Raw genomic sequence first — 10,157 nt, forward strand, 5'->3', positions numbered from 1 at the left:
GAGGCGAATGTGGAGTGTGGAAAATTACTGGGACTGTGGGGAAAAGAGAAGGGGGATATAAGGAGGGAGGAATGAATGTAGATATGGATGTTGGGTTATTGCTGAGGCTGCAAAACTAAAAAAGGGAGGATATATAGATGGAGGGTCAAAAATTAGGGGATATGGAGGGGTGGGGGGAGCGTATATGGGATGTTACAGGGACCTAATGATATACTGGGATTGGAAGGGCATAGTGTGAATGGGAGGATGATACTGGGTGGTGTGGGTGGTATTATATAACTGTAGGTTTCAAGGATATACATATGTAGATACAAAAGTTGTAAGAAAAGTCTGTGGGTAAGAGGTCCAAGGGCCAATGGGAGAGGGTACTGTTCATGGTCCTTCCAAGGGGGGCTGTGGGATGTCGTATTGTCAGTTTATAGTTCAATGCACTCATTTAGTCCATCTGGTTGGAGGCATTGAATTTTAAAAATCCAAAAGGCTTCTCTTTTATTGAGTTCCGCAATCCTATTTTCGGTGAGAGGTGAAATTTGTTCAATGGGGGTGATCTTGATCGCATTGAAGTCTCTGTCGTGTTTCTCGGCTAGGTGGTGAGAGACACTGTGTTTTTGGAAACCAATAGAACAGTTGTAGCGGTGACCATTAAGCCGTTTACGCAGGGGTTGTGTGGTTCTCCCAATATATTGGAGGCCACACATTCTATTAGATGATAAACGTAGATCCGCAATTGAGATGTGATTTGATGGGGAAGGGAGTGGCAGTCATTTTTGAGGTGAAAGAGGTGGTGTTGTGGCTGATATTTTTGCAGCATAAAGCGTTTTTTTTTGGCCACATTTGTATGAGCCAATTTTGAGTGGGGTGAGTGTAGACTGTGAGTTTGTACTTCTTTTCTTTCTGAAGCGACTGGGTACTAGAAGGTTCCTCGGGGTTTTAGCCCGTCTGAACGTGATCCCAGGTACTGGGGGAATGATTTTTTTCAGAACTGGGTCATGTAGAAGGACATGCCAGTGTTTTTTGAAAATGTATTTGATCTGGTTATGAGATTGATTGTATGTTGTGATGAAGTTAGTGGAGAATTTGTTGGGAGTGTTCAATGGAGCAGTTTTATCTAAGTGTTTGGGAGGAAGAAGGGTGGTTTAATCGGTAGTTAAATTGCGGTGATACGCGTTCTTCAGGATGGGTGTAGGGTAATTTTTCTGTGTGAACCGCTTGTGTAAAATCTTTGATTGAGATTTATAGTCCTTGACGTTGGTGCAGTTTCTTCTAATACGGCGGTATTGACTGAATGAAATATTCTTGAGCCACTTGTTATAGTGGGCACTTTTATAGTCCAAAAAACTATTGGTGTCCACCTCTTTGAAGTGGGTACAGGTTGTGATTGAAGTGTTTTCGTAACTGATTTGTAGATCGAGAAACACTGTGGACTTGGAACTTATGCTTGGGGAAAACTCCAAACCCCAGTCATTTTTATTGAGGTGTGTGATGAATTTTTCTGCTTGTTTTGTACTGTCATTCCAGATGAGGAAAAGATCATTAATATATCTTTTGTAATATATGATGTGTGGGTAGTATTCAGTGGAGCCAAAGATATAGGTGGTCTCAAAACCCCCCATAAAGAGGTTTGTGTAGCTAGGGGCTACCCGGGTCCCCATGGCTGTTCCACGTATCTGGTGATATATAGATTCCTCATGGGTAAATACATTGTGTGTCAGGATAAAGCCCAAGGCATTTATTAGAAATTGAATATGTGCCTCTTCCATTTTTCCCGTCTGGTGTAAGTAGCTGAAAGTTGTCTTTAGTCCCAGTTCGTGCTGGATGTTGGAGTATAGGGAAGTTACATCTAATGTCAAAAAGAGGTATCCAGGGATAAGGAGAAATTTTAGGGATAAGGAGAAACCTGAAAAAGATGGATACAGAAGCCTTCCAAAAAAATGATGACTAGAAGGAACCAGTCTACTGGAAAACCGAAGAATAATACCAAAAAAAACTTAATTCAAGAGTAACTTTATCACTATATTCTATACAGGTAGCACTGCAGTCATGATGACGCTGGAGAAACACTGACATTTATGACCCTATGGGTCAGCATTCATTTTATATACAAAGCCCCTACAGGCATCAATACGTAGGGCAAACAACACAGGCATTAAGAAAAAGTGATCCGCCAACAAAACAAGGCTAATATATAGTATTTTTACCTCATAGTCTCTCCCAACATTTAGCTAAAATGCACAACGCTGAGTTTAAGGGATTAAAAAATATGCCAATTAGGCAAATTGGGACAAAACAAACAGGACAGACAACATTCCTTCAACAGGCGAGAATTATCTATAAGATTAACCATTTTACCCTGGATAGGTTAAATGAAGCACTTGAAATGCCAATATTAAATAGTTTTCTAAGGGAAAAATAAACTATAAAATTACTATTGTATGCTGAGGTTACCATTATTTAGATGGTTCACTTTTATTTATATATATACCGTATATATATATATATATATATATATATATATGTATATGTATATGTGTGTGTGTAAATAGTATATAAAATTGTATCCCGGGTTGATATTATCCCCTGCAAGTATATATATTTTTTTAAATCTTTTAGGGATTGTGATTTTCATGACTGTATTTTTTTTGTTCTATTTTGCATATACTGCTTCCATATATTTCACTGTTATTTAATTTTTTTGTATTATAGAATGGAACTTTTATGTAAATAAGATAATTTTTTTCTGTACTGTATGGACTTTGGGTATGGTTAGAAATAATAGATCTTCTCGGAGATCCAAATTTCAGAGTATATGATGGATGATTTTCTTTTTGTACTGAGGGTAGTCTGCTGGCTCCTTCCTGCACTCAGGTTGTCAATCAAGACTGATAGCTGAAGGCTGTCCAGGCATGCTGGGAGTTGTAGTTTGGCAACAGCTGAAGTGAAACTGGTTGGAAAACCCAGGTGTAGTGTAAAGCTAGGTTTCCACACAGGTGTTTTTCTGGCGTTTTTTGGAAAACTGCCACTGTAGTTTCTGAGCTGAAGCCAGAAGTGCATGTAAAAGGAATGGGAAATATAACACGCCAGAAAAAACCTGTGTGGAAACCTAGCCTTAAGGAGACCTAGTTTAAATGTGATGTGATGAGCTTCCCTCTATTTAGTGAGACCCTGATGTTTTGTAACACTTACTACAATGGCCACTTAAACTTTTATAAATATATATTTTTTTACTAAAATTAAAATCACACATAAATTAAGGTCTTTGAGTTGCATATTTTTGTCACAAGTTTGATGGCAACCAGTAAGACTCCATCCATAAAATAAAAAACAAAAGGGTACTGTAATACACTGCTCAAAAAAATAAAGGGAACACTAAGAGAACACATCCTAGATCTCAATAAACTAATTGTTTGAAATACTTTCGTCTTTACATAGTTGAATGTGCAGACAACAAAATCACACAAAAATTATCAATGGAAATCAAATTTATCAACCCATGGAGGTCTGGATATGCAGTCACACTCAAAATAACAGTGGAAAACCCCACTACAGGCTGATCCAACTTTATGTAATGTCCTTAATACAAGTCACAATGAGGCTCAGTAGTGTGTGTGGCCTCCACGTGCCCGTATGACCTTCCTACAACGCCTGGGCATGCTCCTGATGAGGTGGCGGATGGTCTCCTTAGGGATGTCCTCCCAAACTTGGACTAAAGCATCCGCCAACTCCTGGACAGTCTGGTGCAACTTGTTGGTAGATGGAGCGAGACATGATGTCCCATATTGGCTCAATCGGATTCATGTCTGGGGAACGGGCTGACACACTCCAGACACATGAGGTCTAGCATTCTCTTGCATTAGGAGGAACCCAGGGCCAACCGCACCAGCATATGGTCTCACAAGGGGTCTGAGGATCTCATCTCGGGACCTAATGGCAGTCAGGCTACCTCTGGCAAGCACATGGAGGGCTGTGCGGCCCCCCCAAAGAAATGCCACCCCACACCATTACTGACCCACCGTCAAACCTGTCATGCTGGAGGATGTTGCAGGCAGCAGAACGTTCTCCACAGCGTCTCCAGACTCTATCACATCTGCCACATGTGCTCAGTGTGAACCTGCTTTCATCTGTGAAGAGCACAGGGCGCCAGTGACGAATTTGCCAATCTTTGTGTTCTCTGGCAAATGCCAAACATCCTGCATGGCCCTCATACCACCCTCATGGAGTCTGTTTATGACTGTTTGAGTGGACACATGCACATTTGTGGCCTGCTGGAGGTCATTTTGCAGGGTACTGGCAGTGCTCCTTCTTGCACAAAGGCAGAGGTAGCAGTCCTGCTGCTGGGTTGTTGCCCTCCTACAGCCTCCTCCACGTCTCCTGATGTATTGGCCTGTCTCCTGGTATCGCCTCCATGCTCTGGACACTACGCTGACAGACACAGCAAACCTTCTTGCCACAGCTCGCATTGATGTGCCATCCTGGATGAGCTTCACTACCTGAGCCACTTGTGTGGGTTGTAGACTCCGTCTCATGTTACCACTAGAGTGAAAGCACCGCCAGCATTAAAAAGTGACCAAAACATCAGCCAGGAAGCATAGGAACTGAGAAGTGGTCTGTGGTCACCACCTGCAGAACCACTCCTTTATTGGGGGTGTCTTGCTAATTGCCTATAATTTCCACCTGTTGTCTGTTCCATTTGGACAACATCATGTGAAATTGATTGTCAATCCGTGTTGCTTCCTGAGTGGACAGTGTGATTTCACAGAAGTGTCATTGACTTGGAGTTACATGGTGTTGGTTGAGTGTTCCCTTTATGTTTTTTGAGCAGTGTACATAAACAGGTTGCATAATGATTTCCCTTAAGAGTAGGCATTATACCTTTTAGAAGATTCTATTTTTTTTTAATTTTTTTTTTAAGTCTTGTTATGTGATGTTTTATTACTGAATGTATTGTGTGATCAGTAAATGAATATTTTTGTGAGGGTTTTTTGGCTCCGGGTGTGAGTCTTATCACGGTCCACATCCTGTCTTCTCTCTATATATAGATCCTAATTGTGTGTGTTAAGTTTCAATAATGTCTTTATTGTTTTATAGCACAAGCTGTAACTTGTAAATGCTGCCCTGCTTTTTTTTTGTAACAAATTGCTCTGGCTTTCCCAGACCCCCGCTGTACATTTATCACTGTATAATGAGACAAACTTGTTATTATGGGTGTCTAGTAAAGCTTAATATCTATTGTTGTGTTAAACAATATCTAACAGGCTTTGTGGGTATTTATTTCAGGTTTGACTATGCTACAGGGGCTGTAAAGTTAGTGTAATTCATAATATAGTGTCTGTACCTGTGTTTCATGGTGGTCTCGCAATTCTTCTGTGATTCTTTAACCTTTACATCACTAGTCGGATAATAGCCAGTTCACAAATAGCTAGCCACAGTGTTATGGTAATCTCACAGCATAGCCATTTAGCCCCAAGACCAGCGCAGATCCTTCCTAAGCATGACCATTACTGTCTGCCAGGTACATACTAAAATCACTTTATGGTGGAGAACCCCTTGAAGGCCTATTTCACACAAGTGTAAGGCTCTTTTCTCACCTTAAAGGGGCACTCCACTGGAAAATATTTTGTTTAAATCAACTGGTGCCAGAAAGTTAAACAGATTGGTAAATGACTTCTATTTAAAAAACTTAACCCTTCCAGTACTAATTAGCTGCTGTATGATTCACAGGAAGTTCTTTTCTGTCTGACCACAGTGCTCTCTGCTGACACCTGTGTCCATGTTAGGAACTATCCAGAGCAGGATAGGTTTGCCATGGGGATTTGCTCCTACTCTGGACCGTTCCTAAAATGGGCAGATGTGTCAGCAGAGAGCACTGTGGTAAGACAGAAAGGAAATTCGAAAAGAACTTCCTGTGGATCGAACAGCAGCTGATAAGTACTAGAAGGATTAAGATTTTTTTAATAGAAGTAATTTACAAATCTGTTTAACTTTCTGGCACCAGTTGATTTAAAAAAAATAAAAAAAATGTTTTCCAGTGGAATACTCCTTTAAGGACACCTTAGCCCTGAGGACACATTCACTTTTCATTTTTGCATTTGTTTTTTTCCTTGTCGTTTTTTTTTAGCATCCAGAGAGCTATGTGAGGCTTGTTTTTTTTTTCCTGAGACCAATTGTGCCTTTGTAATGATACCTTTCATTTTACCATGTACAGTGCAACAAAAAATATATATAAAAGATACACAATTTAGCTTTTTTTTTTTTTTAGGGGGGGGGGAGGTGTGTTTTTACGCAGTGAACTTTACAGTAAAACTTTATTCTGTGCATCTATATGACTTTTATCACTGTTTGTTCAATTTTTTTTATCTGATCTGATATAACCATTTTTTTATTCTTAAAGGCTGGCCGAGTATACTGTGAGTTGAAGTTTTAATATAGTTGGAGGCACCCTGGTTGGGTAGGGCTGGTTTCCCCATACGGGAGCGCATACGGCAGGGGAGAGCGAAAAACTTGCTCTCCCGTATGCCTTCGTATGTGCTCCCGTATGTAATTCATTTCAATGAGCCGACCGCAGTGAAACGTTCGGTCCGGCCGGCTCATTTTTGCCCTGTATGCGCTTTTACAACCGGACCTAAAACTGTGGTCAACCACTGTTTTAGTTGCGGTGAAAAAGCGCATACAGGGCACAAATGAGCCGACCGGACCGAACGTTTCACTGCGGTCGGCTCATTGAAATGAATTACATACGGGAGCACATACGAAGGCATACGGGAGAGCAAGTTTTTCGCTCTCCCCTGCCGTATGCGCTCCCGTATGGGGGAAAGCGTAATGGGAACCCAGCCTCACACTGATCTAAGTTCGTTTTTGTAAATCTGGTTTATTGTTTTCAACTGCAAAAGAAAATGGAGCTAAGGCTCCCTCTGCTGGTGATTGTGAGAAATACACTTCTCTATTAGACGCTTTTTAGTACCTGCATGTCCATTGCTATACGGGATTTCTGTATTTACTAGGAGGACCATGCAGGTTGGTTCAGCATGCTACAGAAAGATGATAGAGATTGCCTCCATCTTTGTTCTGCAAGCCAAACACTAGTTGCTATTAAATTTATAGCCAAAACAGGCAAAAAATAAATTTTATGAACATGGCCCGAGGCAGTTTTTCGCATGTATGTCAAATGTTTAGGCACAATTATGTTTTAATGTTGTTATTGTTGTTTTCTCTATTGATTTTTGTTTGTCATAAAATTATGTGGCCGTCAGAACCACATAAAAACAACCACAGTTACAAAGAGAGGAAGACAGCAGATCTGGTAAATATTTGGAAACAATATGTGCCGATTAAAAACTCATAGGCCAACAATTGCTACTGATGGTGTTTTTTACCAGCTGTTATATGTGCCACAATAAAGTTGGAGTTCTACCATATACGCTGGATTGTTGTCTGTGGCTCTTCCAAGCAGACCAATTAAACATGATTACAGGTCTAAACAGTGGTCAGCTTGTCTGCTTTAAAGGAGTACTCCGCCCCTAGACATCTTATTCCTTATCCAGAGTATAGGGGATAAGATGTCAGATCGCTGGGGTCCCGCCGCTGGGGACCCCCGCAATATAGCAAGCAGCACCCACCTGTAACTGCTTCCGGTAGCGCTAGAGGTTCTCTGGCAAATTCCTCCCGACCACAGGCATGGAAGATCATGATGTCACGACTCCGCCTCCATGTGACATCACGCCCCACCCCCTCAATGCAAGTCTGTGGGAGGGGGCGTGGTGGCCGAACAGGACGCTCCAAGCTTCCGTGTTCCGGATGCCGCTGCTGGCCGCCCGGCTTCGGATAGGGGATAAGATGTATTTCGTGGAGTACCCCTTTAACCATAAAACATTATAAGACCATCAATCCAGAACAAAGCGTCCCTTTCTGTAACAAACAGTGCCTGGCAATAACTGTCTATTCTTGTTTTACGTTTTGTTAAATTCTGTTACTCTTTATTGTAGTCTGATATATGCTAAAGCTGTAACATAAGAACATTTTCTTTACAAGGTGATATTTAGTTTTTTGCAAAAATGTTCAATAAAAATGTAATGCAGCTAAAAAAGTGACATTTGGACGATGTGTTAGGGGCTTCTTTTGGGGGTTTATTATGTTTTTTATTTTGTCACTTAGATGTTATTTGTCAGAATCTTGAAAAGTGTCCTGCCCACACCAGAGGTGCTGAATGTCCTAAAACATCTGTCAAACAAATGTTCACCCTCGAACACCATTGAACCTAGTAGTGTCTCTTAATGTTTCTGTTGTGTCATTTCAGTATACAGTATACTCTTTTGATGGAAAACCTGGATGACTCATAATTCGTAGACAATTCTTTCTATGTTTTAGGTGGCTGCGGCTACCTTAGGAATGAGTCAGCCAGTCATATAAAGGTGTGTACCTTTACTTTATGTAGTCACATGTTACTTTGTGCCGTCTCATTTTGCATTCATAAAAAAAGACCTATGCCCTATGAAGCAATATTGACAAGAGAAAATAAATGTTTTCTATAAAACTATTCCAAGGAATTGTTGTTAAATAATGTGTGTGTGTATATGTATATATTGTGATGACTCGATCTTGCAGACAGGTGCGGTTGCAGTATAGAGGCACGGAAACAGGACTTTTCAAATCAAAGTTCAGTGTTTTATTCACACTTGGCAAACAGTCTTAAATGCAGATCAAAGAAAAAAATAAAAAATGTCCACCTGCGTTCCTTAGGTGTTTGTTCACACCTGAGTCCATGCCATGCGGCATCAAGCAAGTCTTTTCCAAGCCTCCAGGCACTCTGCTCACCAGCTTCCACACTCCACAAGGAAGATCTCAAAACTCAGTTCTCTGGCAGGGTGAGCTGCAACATGCAAAATTCCCCTCAGCTGGTGGAGCAGGCTGCCTTTAAGGCCAACAAAAGGCGGTCTGGATTGTGGGGAATGGCCCCCACCCAACATTTGACCATTCCCAGTAAGAGCCGTTCCGGATTGGCTTTCCAGCCATACTACAGCAGCAGTGTCAGTCTGCATCGCAGCACAGACACTGACTAAATACCGGCTCTTACTTCACAAAGGCCAGGAGCCTTGGTGACACATACCGACCATCAACCACCATACCATTCACCTTCTCACAATATATATACACACACATAGGGGAAGATTTATCAAAACATGTCTAGAGGTAGAGTTGTGTAGTAGCCCATAGCAACCAATCAGATCGCTTCTTTCATTTTTCCCAGGCCTCTTTAAAAATGAAAGAAGCGATCTGGTTGCTATGGGCAACTTCACCACTCTTCCTCTGCACAGGTTTTGATAAATCTCCCCCACATTATTTATTAACAACATTTCCTTGGAGTAGTTTATATAATGTGTGTGTGTATATATATATATATATATATATATATATATATATATATATATACACACACACAATGGTCCCTCAACTTACAATGGCCTCTTGTTACAATATTTTTAACAATGGTCTTTTCTGGACCATTGTAACTTGAAACCAGACTCAACATACATGGCTTGAAGAACTGACCAATCAGAATGCATATTCACTGGTAAAACCCCTGTATTACTCAAGTGCATGCACTGACTGGTGTCTGGAAGCGCCCCCTACAGTACATGGAGGTACAGCGATCTACCTGTAGTTTGCAGGTTCACAGAAGGTAACTAGCCATTAGTCATGGACAGTTCATAAATAGCGTTTATGCCAGTGGCTATGCATACAGGACTAGATGCGTTTCAGGGTTATATAATGCAACCCTTTCCTCAGTAGTCATAATGTTTGTCATGAACAATTGTCTTTTTATAGGAGCACGAATCCCACAAATGACTAAGTAATAGTAAAAACACTGAATGGAATCATTGGATCAGTTCCCTAGAAAGCAAAATTTATGTAAAAAGAAATAGATATATGAAATAATGTGTGAATACTGTTCACAAGTGTAGAGAGACGTTATTATAAAAATGATTATATAAATATATAGATTTGTATATTACTTCTATCAGTGTTTCCCAACCCGTGTCTCTCCTGTATTTGCAAAACTATAATTCCCAGCATGAACTGACAGACCATGCGTGCTGGGAGTTGTAGTTTTGCAACAGCTGGAGGCACACGGGTTGGGAAACACTGAGTTAGGAAACAGACAG

Source organism: Hyla sarda, chromosome 11, assembly GCF_029499605.1.
Source record: "Hyla sarda isolate aHylSar1 chromosome 11, aHylSar1.hap1, whole genome shotgun sequence".
In the NCBI taxonomy this organism is placed as follows: domain Eukaryota; kingdom Metazoa; phylum Chordata; class Amphibia; order Anura; family Hylidae; genus Hyla; species Hyla sarda.